This window comes from Myodes glareolus, chromosome 24, assembly GCF_982192425.1.
Source record: "Myodes glareolus chromosome 24, mMyoGla1.1, whole genome shotgun sequence".
Classification (NCBI taxonomy): Eukaryota; Metazoa; Chordata; class Mammalia; order Rodentia; family Cricetidae; genus Myodes; species Myodes glareolus.
The window spans coordinates 44,743,232-44,761,833 of record NC_142049.1 but is presented as its reverse complement, the minus strand read 5'-3'; the positions used below and the strand labels follow the sequence as shown (position 1 = coordinate 44,761,833).

Genomic DNA, 18,602 nt, shown 5'->3' with positions numbered 1-18,602 from the left:
AAAGTGGTACATTTACACAATGAAGTATTATTCAACTGTTAAGAATAACACCATGATATTTGGATGCAAATGGTTGGAAACAGAAAAAAAACATTCTAGGTGAAGGGACTCAGACCCAGAAAGATAAATATGGAATGGATTCATTTATATGTGCATATTAGCCATTGAAGAAATGAAAACCAATTTATAATCCATATACCCAGGGAGGTTAAGGATAGAGGAATGAATCGGATGTGGGAAACGCAAGCATCTCCCCTGGCAGGGGAAAATAAAATAGATTTTACAGGTGGACTGGGGTCTTGCACAGAGTGTAATGGGTGGAGGACCTTTCACTCTCGAGGTTCAATTAAAGACAACACAATAAGTGAATGGAACTGAAATCTGAGGGTTAAGAAATCTATTCACACCATCTTCTTCCTAACCATGTTTCTTTATTCTTCTTCTCTTCTATCTTATGGATTATCAATATATACACCCTTATAACCAGATATTGCTCAACCATAGCACGTCCCAGGGCTAGAGTTTCTTTTGCTCCCTAAAAATCAGATGAGAGTTTTCACACACACACACACACACACAGAGAGAGAGAGAGAGAGAGAGAGAGAGAGAGAGAGAGAGAGAGAGAGAGAGATTTGTGACTGTCAGCTCGAACGTGGAAGTGACTAGTGTACGTCCCATGAAATTAGGGAGTTCTAGAGGGGAAGACTATTGTGCTATTCTACACTACTTTTAGTGTTTAGTTAAAGAGCTAAAAGTGTAAAATTATGAATAGAGCATAGATTGTTTTTAAATCCGTGCATGCTTTTTTCTCTTTGCATGCATAGAGGCTATCCAGTAACCAGGCAACCTACAGAAACAGGCTGAAGTTAATGGCTCCCAATATGATTAGCACGTTCACCAGACACACAGTTTCTTTGGGCCTAGGTATGGAGTTTATGCTTATTGCTCTAGGTGGCAGAAACAAAGAAGAGACCCAGGCCTCTAAATTGTCAGTTCTGGGGTATGCAGTTATCAGGTGTTCTGATCGTGGGTGCTGTGGGTCTGTGGGGGCAGCAGGATGTAACTCTTTCTTTGGGTTGCAGTGATCATCTCTGCTGATGTCCTAGAGAGTAAAGCACAAGTAGTGAATTTCCTGAACTAAAACCATCAGTAACCTGAGGTGACGGTGAGCATTAGGAGCTAGGAGTCTGTTTTTTTTTATGAACTAGAACAAGAATTGTGTTTAGAAAGAAAGGAAGGAAGGAAGGAAGGAAGGAAGGAAGGAAGGAAGGAAGGAAGGAAACTTTTTTCATTATACATATCAATTCAAGTTCCCCCTGACTCCCTTCCTCCCATTCCCTCCATATACCCCCCATCCCACCCATATCCACACTTTGCAGAGAGTAAGGCACATTGCTTTGGGGAATGTTTAAGACCCTCCCTACTGTATCTAGGCTGACAAGGTATTGATTCAAAGAGAATAGGCTCCTTAAAATCCAGTACAAGCAGTAAAGATAAATTCTGGTGCCACTGCCAGCGGCCCCACAGTCTACCTCAGCCATACAACTGTCACCCACATTCAGAGGAACTAGTTTGGACATATTTTGGTTGTTTACTTACCTGTCAGGCTGGAGTTGGTGAGCTCCCATTAGCTCAGGTAGACTGTTACAGTTGATGTACCCAGCATGGTCTTGACCTCTTTGCTCATAGTCTCATTCCTCCAACTTTTCAACTGGACTATGGGAGCTCAGTCTAGTCCTCCAATGTGGTTCTCTGCCTCTGTTTCCATCAGTTGCTGGATGAAGGCTCTATAGTGACTTTCAAGATATTCATCAATCTGACCCTATGGCAAGGCTAGTTCATGCACCCTCTCCTCTATTGCTTAGGGTCTTAGCTGGGATCATCCTTGTGAATTCCTGGGAATTTCTCTAGAGTCAGGCTTCTTGCTAACCCCATAATGGATCCCTTAATCAAGGTATCTCTTCATGTTATCATTCCTGTCATTCCTCCATTCCAACTATGCTGTTCCCTTAAGATCTCCTTGCCCCTCCCCTTCTTCCCTCTTCTTCCCTTTCCACTCTTCCTCCTCCCCACCCTTATATTCCAAATTATGTCAGGAATCTCTTAAGGGAGGTAAAATCAGAGCTTGCTTATTCTTCTACATATCTGAGCAGTTATGAGTCAGCAGCTTTGGCCTAGTAGTAATTTTATGTTCTTGGATATCTGTCCATATCATAAATGGATGCTTTTGCATGAACCATAACCACTGACAAAAAGCCTGCTGATGGAGATACTTGCAGGAAGGCAGATCTCCGCTTTTACTCAGGAGAGGGGAATGAAGGCTTGGCAACAGAAAATGTTTCACACTTAGCTAGGGGAATATGATCAGTGAGGCCCTAAAGCATAGGAAACAGTTTTAAACTGTGGGAATTAATCTCCCAGTATATAACTGAAGGAAAGTCATCTACAGTGAAAATCTACATAATAGATAAATATATAAAGTGGCATAATAACAGCCACTTTATCCACAAATCAATAACGCCAAAAAGCTGGGGTAGATGAGACCGTGTCTCTGATTTTACAAAATTACTAAAATGTTACTCAGTGTTCTCATAGAATAATATGGTGTGGGAAGTCCTTCTGTCTATGTGTTAGTTTTATTGGTTGATGTGAAATAACTAACATTCATGTCTTATTACACCAGGCATAAAAAGCATAGCTCCATTTTCAATGCAGAGTTGTTACAATTCTTACAAGTTAGGTTAGTACTACTGCTTATGTAACACAAATTTGGAAAAGTAGTTAAACAAAATCTTCCTTGAAACCCTGTAAGACTGAAGTGCAGCCAGCTGTCGAAAAGGATGGGTATGAATGGAACTGGTGCAGACACTGACTGAAGTGCTTCCTATCTCCTGCATCCACTGCTAGGTTCGCAGGATACAGGCTTTCTGTCCATGGCTTCCCACAAGGAATTCTAATGTTCTGTCTTCGAAAATGATGCAGAATATTAAAGAATGAGCATAAGAAGAGTTTATGATGCATTATCTACTGTTATAACACCTAATTGCCCCGCAGTTGTTCTAAACTTACAGATGAAGACACAGCTGTCCAGAGGATAACCAAACTTGCTGCATGTTGTTGCTCAGAAATTGTGAAGTTAAGTTTCTTCATTTATGTGGTCCTGTTTCATAAATAGCCAAATTACTGTTTTGTATGTTAAAGATTATTTTCCTTATATTTTTCTTCAAAAAAATATCCAGTATTAATGAGAGAGAGACAGACAGACAGACAGACAGACAGACAGAGAACAAGAGAGACAAAGAGTGGAAGGAAGGAAGGAAGGAAGGAAGGAAGGAAGGAAGGAAGGAAGGAAGGAAGGTGAAAGAAAGAAGGAAGAAAGGAAGGAAGGAAGAATATATGTGATTTTAAAAAAAACCAGAAATTCTTCATTCTGAGATGCGCTTTCTATGCACTCCCTGTCATTCCCAGTTCAGTGCACTTCCAGGATTCCCTTATACATTTTGCTGTGCATGTGATTTACATCCACAAGAAATTCCACGTGTTTGCAATGCTATGTAATTCCAGTGGATAAAGAGGTTGAACTAGAGAAACTACTTCTGTGTTTGGACATTATATTAATCAAGTATAAGCTAGAGTTTGGATGAGTGGATTTATATCATCACCTTGAGACAGCTATTTGTTTTCTGAGAATTTTGAGTTATTATTTCTCATTGACAATTGACTGGCTGAAAATGATTAATGCTAATTTCTCAATGAAGCTCTAGTAATTGTCATTGGTTAAGACACCAAGAGGTGACAAACTTACTAAGGTAAATAATCTAGAGAATTTATGTCAGATATTTTCTCTGAAAAATAAAACAGTAACAAAGGAAATCTCTAAAATGCATAAGTTGTGCCATTTAGTTAACTAGTGAGACATTTTACAGAGAATAAAACTCATAGTTCAGACAGGAAAATCACCTGTCATCACAGCAAGCTCACTAGGAGGAAAATGGGTTTCCCTCATCTCTTCTTAGAAACCCCAAGCCATGAAAAAATAAAAAAATTCATAGAGAATCTGGATTCTGTATATTATTGTGTTTTCTTTGAACTTTTTCACTGTGAAGGAGCTAAGTACATAGAGACTTTTTATTGTATGTGCTGCTAAACTAATCTAGCATGAATATTATAAAAGTATCTTGACTTCCCAATTTGGGTCTAAGGATATGATTATTTGGAAAAGAGGTTCTTCTTTTGTTTTCACAGAGGATGAGACCCTGTTGAATGCTTCTGGACCAATATGGTATGATAAACCACGCCTTCCTGAAAGGTTACTGTAAACACCCTTATAAAATTACGAGATGAACCTAGCACACAGGATATACCATGAAGGACCTGATTAACAGCACCTTAATACAGCAGGAAGAAGTTTGGAGAGAAATAACAACATCTGTATTCCCAAATATTGTTTATAAACCTTTGTTTACATTTAAAAGGGGATATGACATAGATATGAATAATTTGCATTGGTATGAAATTTGCTTTATTGATATAAATTTAAGGTCAATCTTGTTATATGTATATTTCTGCTCTTGATTAAGGTATTGTGATTTGTGTAGTTCATTTAAAAATGTAATGTATAATTAGGAAGTAAAGGTTGTTAATGGATAATCATGATAATAGTCAAGCCTGTAGTCATGTTAGTTAGATTTTTCTAGATATATAGAGATATATTTCAGTTAAATAGACATTCTTTATATCTTTCCATGACTACCGAATATGGCATTTAAAATGTTTTAATAACATAAGGCTTTTCATTACAATGAGACACACCTGCTCCCGGCAGCACCAAGCTACTTCCTGAGGAAGACAGACATCAAAGAGGTTCCTTATGGAGTTGGTTAGCCATTTAGGCAAGAAACTGTTCTTGCCTGGCCTGCTGCATAAACTGGACATGAAGAACCCACAGAGAGATGACTGCTAAACTTGCTTGCCTAAAGGTGAGATGATCCTTCAGGGTTCCTGCTTCATGAAAGAGTCTGTGAGACATTCTGCAGAATACAGAAGAAAGTGACTGAACTGTCTTTAAAATCTCCTGCTTCATGGAAAAGTCTGCTGGATACTATGGGCCCGTAGGCTGAAGATGGATGCCCCAACAGTACAAAAGGACTTTGGGTAACTGTCCAGGCAGTGAGATGTCTTTGTCAATTCTAGAGTTTTGGAAGTTGTCTATAATGCACTTCCAGTTTACATAAGTAATATTATATCCTTCTGAAGTCTTTGGTAGAGTTGAAGAATAGCTAGTTATAGTTTTCCTTTGTGATGATGAATGATAAAATAGATAAAATATTGTAACTGTAATTCTTGCTTGATAAATTTTGTTATATGTCATTTTACTACGTTAAAGTTAAAGTCTTCTTTTTTGCTTAAACAGAAAAGGGGAAATGGTGTAGGAGGTCCTTCTGTTTATGTGTTGCTTTCATTGGTTGAATAAAGAAACTGCCTTGGCCTAATTGATAGGATAAAACTTAGGTAGGTGGAGTAGACAGAACTGAATGCTGGGAAGAAGAGCAGAGTGGCAGATGCCATGGATCTTCTGCCTGAGACAGACGCTGGTTAGAATCTTGCTGGTAAGCCACAGTCACATGGCAATACACAGATTAATGGAGACGGGATAAACTAATATGTAAAAGTTAGCCAATAAGAGGCTAGAGCTAATTGGCCAGGCAGTGATTTAAATGAATACAGTTTCTGTGTGGTTATTTCTGGTGTAAGCTAGCCGGGCAGCCAGGACAAACAAAGGGCCCCTGCTCTCCTTGAAACAATGGTCAGTTCTTCCATGATTCTTATTCAGGCAGACAACAGCAAGGTCTACGATTATGTACTTTGCATAAAAGACTGATAAGCTGCAATCTTAGTTATAAGTAATATAGTGTGCTTCCCTTACAATAGGTAAAAGCAGCCAGAAAACTGAGCCAACTGACAGTAGGGATATGTAACTGACTCAAGGCCCCAGAGGCTGAACTCTGAAACCAAAAACAGCTCAGGACAAAATCTCAATTCTAGAAAGATAGTAGAGCTTTTCCTGAGCCCAGTAAAGACCTTGGCAGCCTGGTACTAGATGATGTGTGGTATCCTCGATGACATCTCTAACTGTATTGAAGTGCAAGATGCTCCCATGAGAAACTTTTTCCTCTCTTATCCATGAACCAAATACACACTGACTAATCCCTCTGAGTCCTCCCCTTAAGCCTCAGGCAGAACACAAAAGAATCCATTGCACACAGACCATGTGTATCTCAGAAGATCCCATAACAGCAGATCCATTCTTACTATTGCTTTTAAAATACAGACTGTGGGCTGGTATTTGGCACTCTTTCTTGATTTTTGCTCTTTTGATAACTATCAAGTCAGAGCCTTATCCCTGGCTGCCCCTGGAGAAGTAAGTGTAGGGTTCTTGACTGGAGGGACCAGCTCTCTGGATTCTAGCCCTTGAGGCATATCCCATGCCCTATCACTACTCAGCTAGGTAGCAGGGACCTGGGAGCAGTTATCTCACACAGACAGCCTTGCCCCACTGCATCTCTGACCACAGGAGCTTTGGCTCTAACTGGCCCTGGAGAGGTGAGTGGCTGGGTTCACAGCTAGAGGACACAGCTCTCTGGACTCTAGCCTCTTCTGGAGGCAAGGCCAGAGCCCCAACTCTTTCCAGCAGTCTTCCCATACCTGCAGCTGCCCCCACTTCATTTCTGTCCACTAGAGCCTTGGTCTTGGCTGCCCTGGAGAGGACCAAGCCCACAGAAAAACATCTTGCACCCCACCCCCAACCACCACACTCCAGAGACCACAGAGTAACCTCCTCCCACCTATATCCATCCCCCACTGGACCTATGATTACTGGAGTTTTGGCACTGACTGCACCTGGAGAGGAATCCCCTGAACTATATCAGCAACTACCAGAGGCACAGTCCTGTATAAATCAAGAGAAAAAAATAAACACTTAAGGCATAGGCCCTACCTGCATGAATTGGAGGAAGAGAGACCCCCTGAAGCACAGGTTCCACTTGTACCCCTTGGAGGAAGAAATGAATAGACACTAATGCAAGAATATATTCAACAGCCTAAAGAACAGCATGACAAAACCTAAACCTAGTGGTCCTACAAAAGGAAGGCCTGAACATCCTAAACAAGAAGAGGAAGGAAATGAAAATGTCCTTAAGTATAACTTTCTGAAGATGATAAAGACCCTTAAAGAGGAAATGAAAAAACCCCTTTAAAAATGGAGGAAAAGAGGAACAAAAACTTGGAAGAGATCAATAAATCTCTTAAACAATGCCAAGAAAATAAAAAAAAACAGTCAAAGAGTTGAAACAAATATTTCAAACAGTTAAGGACTTGAAAATTCAAATTGAGTCAATAAAGAAAGCACTACTCAAAGGAATGCTGAAAATGGAAAATCTGGGTAAATGAACAGAAACTAGAGATGCAAGCATAACCAATGAATTATGAGAGATGAAAGAGAGAATCTCAGAAGTTGAAGATACGGTAGAGGAAAAGTATTCATCAGACAAAGAAAACATTCAATCAAACAAATCCTTAACATAAAACATTCAGGAAATCTGGGACACCATGAAAAGACCAAACTTAAAATTAATAGGGATAGAAGAGGGAGAAGAACTCCAGCTCAAAGGCAGAGAAACTATATTTAACCAAATAATACAAGAAAACGTTCCCAACATAAAGTAGGATAAGCCTATGAAGGTACAAGACACTTACAGAACACCAAATATGCAGAAACAAAAAAGTCCCCTTGTTATATAATAATCAAAACACTAAAGAAAAAGAATAAGAAAGAATATTAAGAGCTTCAAAGGAAAAAGACCAAGTATAATGTAAAGACAGGCTTATCAGAATTATTACTGATTTCTCAATAGAAACCCTGAAAGTTAGAATATGCTTACAGATGTGCTACAGACACTAAGAGACCACAGATGCAAACCCAGACCACTCTACCCAGGAAAACTTTTCATCACCATTAATGGAGAAAATAAGATATTTCATAAAAAAGACAAATTTAAACAATACCTATCCACAAATCTAGCCATAAACTAGCCATATTCTAGCCAATAAAAAAAGTATTATAAGGAAAACTCCAACTAAAGGAAGCTAGTTACACCCACAATAACATAGGCAACATATAACCTCACACCAGCAAACCCCAAAGACGGGAAACATACAAACACTACCATCGGAAAAAAAAACAGCAGGAATTACAATCACTGGTCACTATTATCTCTTAACATCAATGGACTCAATTCACCTATAAAATTACACACCCTCTGCCTCCAAGACAAAATAACAGCCTACAGAATGGGAAAAAATTTTCACTAACCCCACATTAGAGAGAGGTCTGCTCTCCAAAATATACAAAGAACTCAAGAAAATGGTCATCAAAAGAACAAATAATCCAATAAAAATGGAGTACAGACTTAACCAGAGAACTCTCAACAGAGGAATATAAAATGGTTGAAAGACACTTAAGAAAATGCTCAACATACTTAGTCGTCAGAAAAATGCAAATCAAAACAACTCTGAGATTCCATCTTATACCTGTAAGAATGTCAAAGATCAAAAATACTGATGACAACTTATGCTGGAGAGGTTGTGGGGATAAGGGAACACTTCTGCATTGCTAGGGGAATGCAAGCTGATATTGCCCCTTTGGATGTCAGTGTGGCAATTTTTCAGAAAATTAGGAAACAACCTTCCTCAAGACCCAGTAATACCACTTTTGGGTATCTATCAAAAGGATGCTCAATTGTGCCACAAGGACATGTGTTCAACTATGTTCATAGCAGCATTGTTTGTCATAGTCAGAACCTGGAAACAACCTAAATGTCCCTCGACCGAAGAACTGATAAGGAAAATGTGGTACATTTACACAACGGAATACTACACAGCAGAAAAAATAGCAACACCTTGAATTTTGCAGAAAATGGATGGAGGTAGAAAACATTATTTTGAGGGAGGTAACACAGACCCAGAAAGACAATTATCACATGTGCTCACCCATAAGTGGTTTTTAAACATAAAGCAGAGAAAACCAGCCTACAAATCACAATCCCAAAGAACTTAGACAACAACGAGGACACTAAAAGAGATGTGTATATAGATCTAATCTACATGGGAAGTAGAAAAAGACAAGATCTCCTGAGTAAATTGGAAGCATGGAGACCTTGGGGGAGGGTTGAAGTGGGGAGGGTAGAGGCAGAGAGGGGAACAGAGAAAAATGTAGAACTCAATAAAAATAAAAAAAGACACAGCCTAAAAGAATGGATACTAAAACATGATCCAACCTTCTGCTACATGGAAGAAAACAACTGAAACTCAAAGACAGATAGTTTCTCAGGGTAAAGGGTTAAGAAAAGATTTTCCTGCCACACAAGCACAGCATCTGTAGTTCTCTGAGAGAGGGACATCAGAATTAACACACAGCACAACTTCAGGTTCTGCAGGCAAGCCTTTATTCCACTTTATCACACAGTATATATAGCCCTCAGCATGGGAGACTGAGCCAGCAAAAGCATTAAGCTCATCACCGTAACTCACATGACTTAGGAGTAAACATCCTTCAAAACATTGATGAAAACAACAGATTGTTCCTGTTTTCTGAACAACCAACCACAAGAGTGCAAAACAGATCAAGTGGGGGTGCAAAGGCCTGTTCTCCAGGGACCCAATAATTCTCCCCTTTTTATTATAAAAGCATCAGAGCCCCTGTCTTAGGCAAGCTCTATCCCCCAGATAGAGATTCTTGCCCATCTATGGGAGGCCTTAATCCCTGCCTTAGGCAAGCTCTCTATACCAGGACAGTTGCCCATCATAGGGATTATTCATGACTTTTGCAGCATCTGTAGCCAGAATTGGGGTGTTTTCTGATTACTTGAAGAGAGCCCAAGCCACACTTGTCAAGTAACAGTGTGCTGTATATGGGATTGCTGCATAAAGTAGCAGAGAATCCAAAAACAGATAACCCCAAAAGCAATCAAAAGCAATATCAGTGCAAATGAGAACATTCCAGACAATCGCTGGACCCAGCCCCCAATCTGGGCCATGGCATTTCACCGACTGGATCCAGACACAGCAGGGACCCATGTGCTATTAATACTAACAATATGATGAGCTATCTGCAGGGTAAAATTCATAAAGGAGGAATTCCAAGGGTCATTCAAATATGCATTTAACTGTTTAACCATATTAGAAGCATTTACATTAGCAGGTATAATGTACAAGACACTTTTTGCAGGAGCCAAAGGGAATCTACCTGTTCTTGCAAAAGCACAGTTTGTTGATTTAAATTTAAAAGTCCAAATCTAATATGAGAGTTCAGAGCATTCTGTGTCTGCAGGTCCTCGCTAACTGTTCCAGACAGCTGATTCACAGTCTCCACAGTCACAGCCATCTATGAAATGGCAACTCCAGCAATTGTAGCCACAGTGTCAGTGTCAGCAATAGCAGCACCAACTGCAGCTGTTATCCCAAAGTTTCACCACTGTTGATAAAGGATGATCTCCTGACGTTCTTGAGACAGCATGGGCAGAGGAATCACAGCAAGCACTCAAACAATAAAAGTTTCATCAGAACCATCCCAGCAATTACTCAGCTTGCAGATCCTGGAAGAACAATCAAAAATATAGTCCTCCAAGGTGCCATTCCACAATCCAAAGAAAATGGGGCAAAAACACAAGCAGAGGATCAAATAGTCATATTGCATCCAGCAGTATAATTTATCTTTAGAGAGGTTTCAACATTAGAAACAATTACTCATATCCAGGAAAGGTAGAATTTTTCATCATGGGCCTATGGCCATACCACCATATACCTTTCCTATATTTTAACAAATCAGGCTCTTGAGTGATACATTCTCCCCACATAACTGTGGAGTGGAGATTAAAATCTCTATCAAATCTTTTTTCAGGATGGGATGCAATATATCTCTAAATCCTACCACTCTACTATGAGTATGATTATTAGTAAAGTCTATAATAGAAGCATTATGCAATAATAAACATCCATGATGAAAGGGGGACTCCTTCACCAATGACAGGTTACTAAGATTAATAAAACAAAGAGCCTCCATTAATGGAAAGGCAGCTGTAATGTTTCCCTCTTCCAGATCAACTCAGGCCGAAGCTGTCTCCACTGTTATGTTGCTAGCAAAATGAGGGAAATAGAGGGCTATTTTTACTAACTGGCATTAAAAGTGAAGGGCTTCTCACCAGACTCCCCATCACCGGTGATTCTGTTGTTACCAGAATCATCACCTAAAGCAGAAGGAGCGTCACAGTCTTCATCATAGGTCACCGACCATAAGCACTGTTCTGGCACCCAAATTGGTTTGTCAACTCCTGGAGGAAAAATGCATACAGCTCCCCTCACCTTTGTAAACAAGGGGCTTTATTCCATCCATGTTTCTGTTTGCAGATCTTTCCAACAAACCCATCCTAGGCGCTGAGCCCTAACTTGTGTATGGAGCTTCATAGGCAAGCACCCTTCAACTTCCACAGTAAAAAAAAATTAAAATAAAGAGAATGGTGGATAATTGAGTCGCTGGAGAGAATATGAACTCCCCCCTTTTACTTTTTGAAAATATTGTTTGGGGGTCTGATTGGCTCTTTCCACAATTGCTTGACCCATTGGGTTATACCGGATGCCTGTTTTATGGGAAATTTCATAGAATGAACAAAAGGACAATTTTTTGCTGATATATGCTGGGCCATTATCTGTCTTAATAACCCCAGGTTTGCCCATATAGGCAAAAGCAGATAGGCAGTGTGCAATGGCATCTTTTGCTCGTTCTCCCGAATGCAAGAATGTAAAAATTATTCCTGAAAAAGTATCTACTGATATATGGACAAACTTTGTTTTCCTGCAGTGAGCAGGTGTGTAAAATCCATCTGCCGTAATTGATTTGGTCTTAACCCTCATGGGTTAACTCCTAAATTGGGGCTGCTTAGGAAAGGAACACACAGAAGACAAGAAGTGATGGCTTGTGCTTCTCATGTGCATCGAGTATGATGCGGAAGAGAGCATACATTAAGGTAAAATTTATATACAAATTTTACAGGTTCCCCAGAGAAGAGCTGGAGTGCAAGGAGGCAGGCTGTTACCTCTGCAGCTTGGGCTGATACATCCCCCACAGGACACTTCCATACTTTTCCTCCAGGAACCATTACCACATTGCCTTTAGAGGAAGCATCTGCAAAGACAGCATGCACTGAGGGTGTAGGAGATCTTCTAATCACTCGGGAGAATATAATGGGATGATTTTTGAATAGGACCATTAATGGATGCTGAGGATAATGAGAATCAAAACTTCTAGAAAAGGAGGTGAGAAAAAAAGTCCACTCATCATGATGTTGCTGTAAATGTGCTAGCTGGTCTTTTGTACAAGGTGTTATAATTTTGTCAGGGTACTTCTCAAACATCTAGGTGACAACCTTCTTAGCTTTCCAAAGCAAATGTAATATAGATTTATAGTATGGGGTGACTACCCTCACTGGAGAGCAGGCATGTGTATTGGTAAAATAGGTCCAGCCTGCCAAAAGACTCCCATAGGGGCAAATTGGATGCAAGAACTACAAAATTTAATGATTTATCATAATTAATCTCCTGGAGATGGACCTTTTCAATATTATCCAGAAGAAGCCTTAAGGCCTGTCTGGCAACAGGCATCAATATTCGGGGAAAGGTTTGGTCAGGACCTCCCAAGAGAACATCAGACAATGGTCTTAAGTCACCTGTTTTGACTGCTAGGCAGGGGCATATCTACTGTATGTCTCCCAGTAACTGCTGCCAATCATGTAAGGTTTTAAGATGAGAGGTGTCAATAGTTATTTTTTCTAGTTTAATTCCATTCATGGCCTATTGGTACCCAAGGTAGGAATATGGGGCTTGCATTTGGATCTTCTCAGGAGCTATGATCAGCCCGCCTTCTCTAAATCCTGTTGCATTTGAGTATGAGCAGTTAATCTTGATCAGGCCCTGCTATTAATAAATCATCCATATAATGAACAACATATAACTGTGGGAACTGACAGCAGACAGGATCCAAGGCAGCAGTAACATAAGCTTGACATATGGTAGGAGTATTTGCCATGCCCTATGGGAGTACAATCCAATGGCATCTCAAAGCTGGTTTCTTAAAATTAACTGAAGGGAGGCTAAAAGCAAAATGAGGGCAATCTTGTTTGGCTCCAAGGGGAAGTGGAATTATATGCCAGTCATGGGGTATGGCTGAAGGGAAGGGCAATCCCTGCTGAAGAGGATCCATAGGCTGCATCAACTCATTGACAGACTGAAGGTCCTATAAAGTCTCCACTTTCCAGATTTCTTTCTTATGTCAAAGGTGGGTGTATTCAAGGGGAAGTGGAGGGGACAATGTGCCCAGCCTATAGCTGATCTTGGACAAAGGCATGATCACCTGCAATTTCTCTTGAGTTAATGGCCACTGCTCAACCCAAACTGGATCATCAGATTTCCAAATTATAGGAATTGGGGCCGGCCTTGGAAAAATGACCCGAACTAAAAATGACCAAGACCGCTTCAGCCATTTGTTTATCTGGTAATTTGTTTATCTGGTGTCACTGGCTGTGACCAGCCCTGCAGATTTTTTCCCAGCCCCTGACCTGGTCTCCATCCCAGTTGTTGCATAATTTGGGCTACTGGTGGTTGTGGTGTGGGCTGAGTGGTCAAGACAGCTCCCATATCACTCAGGACATCTCTAACCAAAGATAAACAGGGAGTCCTGGGAGGACATATGGCTAAAAGTAACCCTCATGGCTTTCATTATCCTGCCATTTTAATACTTTTGCACTCTTCTTGGGACTTTCTTGACCTATTCCTTGTATGGTGGCAGTACTATTTTCTAATGGTCACTTCTTAGGCCAAGATTGTAAGGACAGGATGGAGACATCAGCGCCAGAGTCTAAAATCCCATTAAATGACTTCCCATTAATAATCAATTCTAATTGTGTCCTTTTTTTTCATATGAGCTACCCAAAAGGCTGCAGGGCCGGATGACCCAAAACCCGACTGGACCTGGCTGTGGGGTTAACTAGGGGTACCAAGACCAATTGGGCAATATGATCCCCCTGAGGAATTACTGTAACTCCTTGAGTAACCAATGTCATAATTTCTATTTCTCCTTGATAGTCTGCATCAACAACCCCAGGATGAATTTGAATTCCCCTCAAGATGGCACTGCTTCTTCCTAAGATAAGCCTCACGGTCCCTCTAGTGAGTGGCCCAAAAATGTTAGTGGGTAAAGCTTGAATTCCCATTTGGGCTGTTAAGACTGCTCGAACAGAAGTACTGCGGTCCAGTCCTGCACTTCCTGGGGTGGCATGGGTGAGGTCTGCAACACAAAAAGATTGCCCTGTGGAGCAAACTGGATATGGCCACTGCCAGGGTGGACCCCTTGACTCCTGGTGTCATTGCTCCATACACTGAGGTTCTGTCAGTTTCCCTGCTGTCGGCATGGGCAGAGGCCTTCTTTCTATATCTGTCTTAGATCTGCAATCATTTGCCCAATGGGCCCCCTTTTACTTCATGGGCACTTTCTTGGTCTGGCAGTAGCTTCCTGAGGGAGCTGTGGACATTCCTTTTTAAAATGTCCAGGGGCACCACAGTTAAAGCAGGTTTTATTCCCAGTTGTCCAGGGTCCTCGCCCAGGCTTGATGACAGCGGCAATCACCCGGCCCTGAATGAAGTGCCCATTAATATCCCAGCAGATTCAGATGTATTCATTTAAGCTTTTTGCCTTATGAGGCCAAAGGCTTCCTTACAGTATTTATTTGCATTCTCAAATGCCAGCTGCTTAACTGTGGTCACATCACCAAACAATTTTCCTGCCAATTGTAGCAACCTATTCACATAATCCTGGAAAGGCTCGGAGGGACCTTGTAATACCTTGGACAACTGATCCCCTGCAGCCTTATTTGACAGGGCTTTCCAAGCTTTTGTAGCCACAGCAGCCATTTGGAGATATATGGCAGGATCCAGCACAATTTGATTGGCCAAGTCAGCATAAGATCCTCCTCCAGTTAGCATGTCTAGGTTGCACTGTGCCTGTCCCACTTGAGCATTTAACCTAGCCATTTGTAAACAATTTTCTTGATAGTCTCCCCTCCACAATAAATAATCTCCTCCCAATAGTACCACATGACATAGCTGCTGCCAATCACTAGGTGTAAGATTCAATGCTGCAAAAGATTCCACCATGGCAAGAGTAAAGAGGGCCTGAGAGCCATATGCCACCATAACCTCTTTCAATTGCTTCATCTCCTTAAAGCTCAAGGCTACATGTTGTCTCAGCATCTGTCCTGGATTATTTGGATCAGGTACCTCTATGACTGAAGCAACTGTGTGCTGGGGCTGAAAACAGACACCTCCTCTTCTTCCTGAGTCTTCTTTGGTCTCCCATTCATCTCTCAGTCCCCAACACACCTCCCTCATTCCCCAATCCTCATTATAAGCAGGCGGGGCTAATGATGCACATAAGGGATTCTTCGCCTTACAGAGCTTCAGCGTTTTCTGAAGGACCTTAATTTCCTGCATTAGCTATTCTTCCTCATCAGATAAACTATCCTCTGCACTAGAGCTGAGGCTGTCTTCCCCATTTTCTGACTCAGAGATCATTGCTACTGGTTTTGCGCCTGAAAGCATGCAGGCTTTGGTGCTAACCTTGGTCCTGCGCCAGATTCCAAAGTTCCCCCTGACTCTTCCTTTTTGTCCATATGTGACTTCTTTACTAATCCTATGGACTGGCGAGTCTCCTCCTCTTGTATTTTTTAAGTATTTCTTTAGCTGTGGCAACCTCCTGTCATACTTTCACTTTATCAGTACGTGGAGTGTGGCGGATCAGGCACCATTGATATAGGTAGATATAGAGAAGCGATTGGCACCCTCCTTTTGCAGTCATTTCTGCAAGTCTCTTTTTACCTGTTCACAGTCGGGGATGTTCAAACCTCCACCTGTCAAAAACCATGGGCTGCTGCGGCTATAGTCTTACGAAAATCCTCTATAGTTCTCTGTTTGACCGCAGTTCCTTGTTGCTCTTACAATTTAAATATCTGATATATCAGGTCTCTCTTATTGCTTGTGGATCCAATTTTACCTCAATCCGCTCTTACCAGTCTAACGACCCGTCCGCTACCCCTTCTTTCTCAGATCTCGGTGGAACCTCCACTTTGCCGCACCAGCACAGCAACTGTAGTTCTCTGAGCGAGGGACGTCGGGATTAACACACAGCACAACTTCAGGTTCTGCAGGCAAGCCTTTATTCCACTTTCTCACACAGTATATGTAGCCTTCAGCAGGAGAGACTGAGCCAACAAAAGCAGGAAGTTCATCGCTGTAACTCACATGGCTTAGGGGTAAACATCCTTCAAAATATTGCTGAAAACAACAGATTGTTCCTGGTTTTGCTCCAGTTTTTAGAACAACCAACCACAAGAGTACAAAACAGATCAAGTAGGGGTACAAAGGCCTGTCCTCAAGGGACCCAACATTTTCCAATCAAAAGGACCTAATACCTGACAAAATAGACTTCAAACTAAAATCAATCAGAAGACATGGAAAAGGACACTTTATATTCATCACAGAAAAAATTCATCAAGATGAAGTTTAAATACTGAACTGCCACACCAGTGCAGCCTGGATGCTAAGTCCAAGTGAAGGACATCAATATTGATGAAACATGCACTCTGGATGTTGCAGAATCAGAAACCCTTTATTGTACATCATCAAGAGGGTTTTATACCTAATTCAGACAGGTGGGTCAAGAGGATGGAGACCTCATCTCCGAATCCTTGAGTTAAAGCCAAGGCAATGTGTACTCAGGAAGCAGGGTTGGTAAACAACTCTGAGAGTACAGAACTTGTAAGTTTCTCAGAAACCCAGAACAAGGGCAAGAAAGGTCACCAACAGGGGAGGTGAGTAAGAAAGTGACTCCATTAGGTCCCAACACTGAACATCTATGTCTCAAATACAAGAGCACCCACATTTGTAAAAGAAACATTACTAGTCAGGTAGTGGTGGTGTATGCCTTTAATCCCATCACTCAGGAGGCAGAGACAAGTAGATCTCTTGAGTTCAAGGCCAGCCTGGTCTACAAGAAGTATCAGGGTGAAAATTCCAGTTCTGAAATGAAAAAAAGCAAAACAAATCACAGTCAAAAAGATATCTTTCCAAATCTCTTTCCTCTCTCTTCTCTTCATCTTCTTCTCCTCTTTTCTCCCTTCTTTCACTTTCTTTTCCTAGTCTCTCTCCTCTCCTTTCCATGGCCTCTCTCCTCTCTTTCACTTCTAAATCCCTTCTCCTTTCTTTCCTCTTCCCTTCACAACTCCTTGTCCTTCACAGACATTGTGGAACAACTCCTCCTCAACAATTACTCCCATTGTTGTTCTGTTAGAACTTGTCTTATGTGTCATAGTCCTAATCACCCTCCCTCCTTCCATCTTTCTTCTCCTCCTTCCTCTCCTTCTTATCCCTGTATGTGTACCTCCCTCTCTGATTTTCTCTGGGTCCCTTTCTTGAATATTTCCCTAATGATACAAATAAATTCAACAATAGAAGAGAAGAAGGAAAAATCAACAAAATGTAAGGTCTGTTCAGGTCAATCATTTTGAGGAAGACATGGGTGGGTGTGTAAAACCAGGGACCCCTAGCACCTGTGAGACAATATTCAGGGTTAAAAGTTATTACAAAAGAATTCAGGATAATTCATTGCTTTCCCAACACTAGCTCTGTTGAGGAATTCAAAATAATATGACACTGGGGACATTAAGAGATGACAATCATATGCAGTGCCCGCTATGGAAATTCTTTAACCTCTGGTACTTGAGGTCACTTATTGAGGGTTTGCCTCAGAAACTCAGCAGTAGTGACACAATGTCTTTTAGGAGTATCTGCTGTTAATTATAATGTACAACTTAAAGCGAGTCTTTTATAGCAATCAGTTAGGATACTCTGGGTATGACTTGATTTTTAAAATGTTCTGTGCCATAGAACATTCAGGTATGAATATACCTGAATCCTACATACTCACTGTTTGTCTTTTGGTGAGTACAGAACTGCAATTAACTCTGACAGCATTTATTGGTAGCAAAAATATGTGTGTGAATCCACACTAGACAAGAAGGCCGGCTGGGTTGTTTGAACCTGAGAAGACAAAAGAAGTCAATAGTTCCCAATTAGCATGATCCCTGATACACCAAGAAAGCTTCAAAGACTTGCTCCCACTTTGATTCCCCAAATCATACCAGGAAAACAATCTGGTCTGCTAGGTGGAGAAGGAAGAGGGAATGATCTCTTTTGTCCTGCTGATACATAAAAGTTAATTTGATGTTAGCTGTCGACATTGACAATGGCACTGGGACTTGTTTCCTCTGCATATACTGGATTTTGCGGATCCAGTCTGTTTGGATGCTCACATTCCTGGACCTGGAGGGAGGGGGGAAGAACTTGAACTACCCACTGGGCAGGAAACCCTGACTGCTCTTAGGGATGGAGAGGGAGGAGGAGAGGGAGTGGGGAGAGTGGGAGGGTGGTGGGAGGAGGGG

The 18,602-nt window shown here is 41.2% G+C and overlaps 1 long non-coding RNA gene across 3 annotated transcripts in view; it reads right to left on the bottom strand.

Moving 5' to 3' along the window:
- Positions 1-16,302: 16,302 nt before the first annotated feature.
- The window catches only part of LOC148118196 (uncharacterized), a 30,937-nt gene continuing 28,637 nt past the window's right edge, over positions 16,303-18,602 (bottom strand). For 2 of the 3 annotated variants that reach the window (XR_015736318.1, XR_015736320.1), the window contains exon 4: positions 16,303-18,201. This is a non-coding gene — a long non-coding RNA (uncharacterized LOC148118196). The remainder of the gene's footprint in view (positions 18,202-18,602) is intronic. The other variant, XR_015736319.1, reaches the window with a different exon arrangement.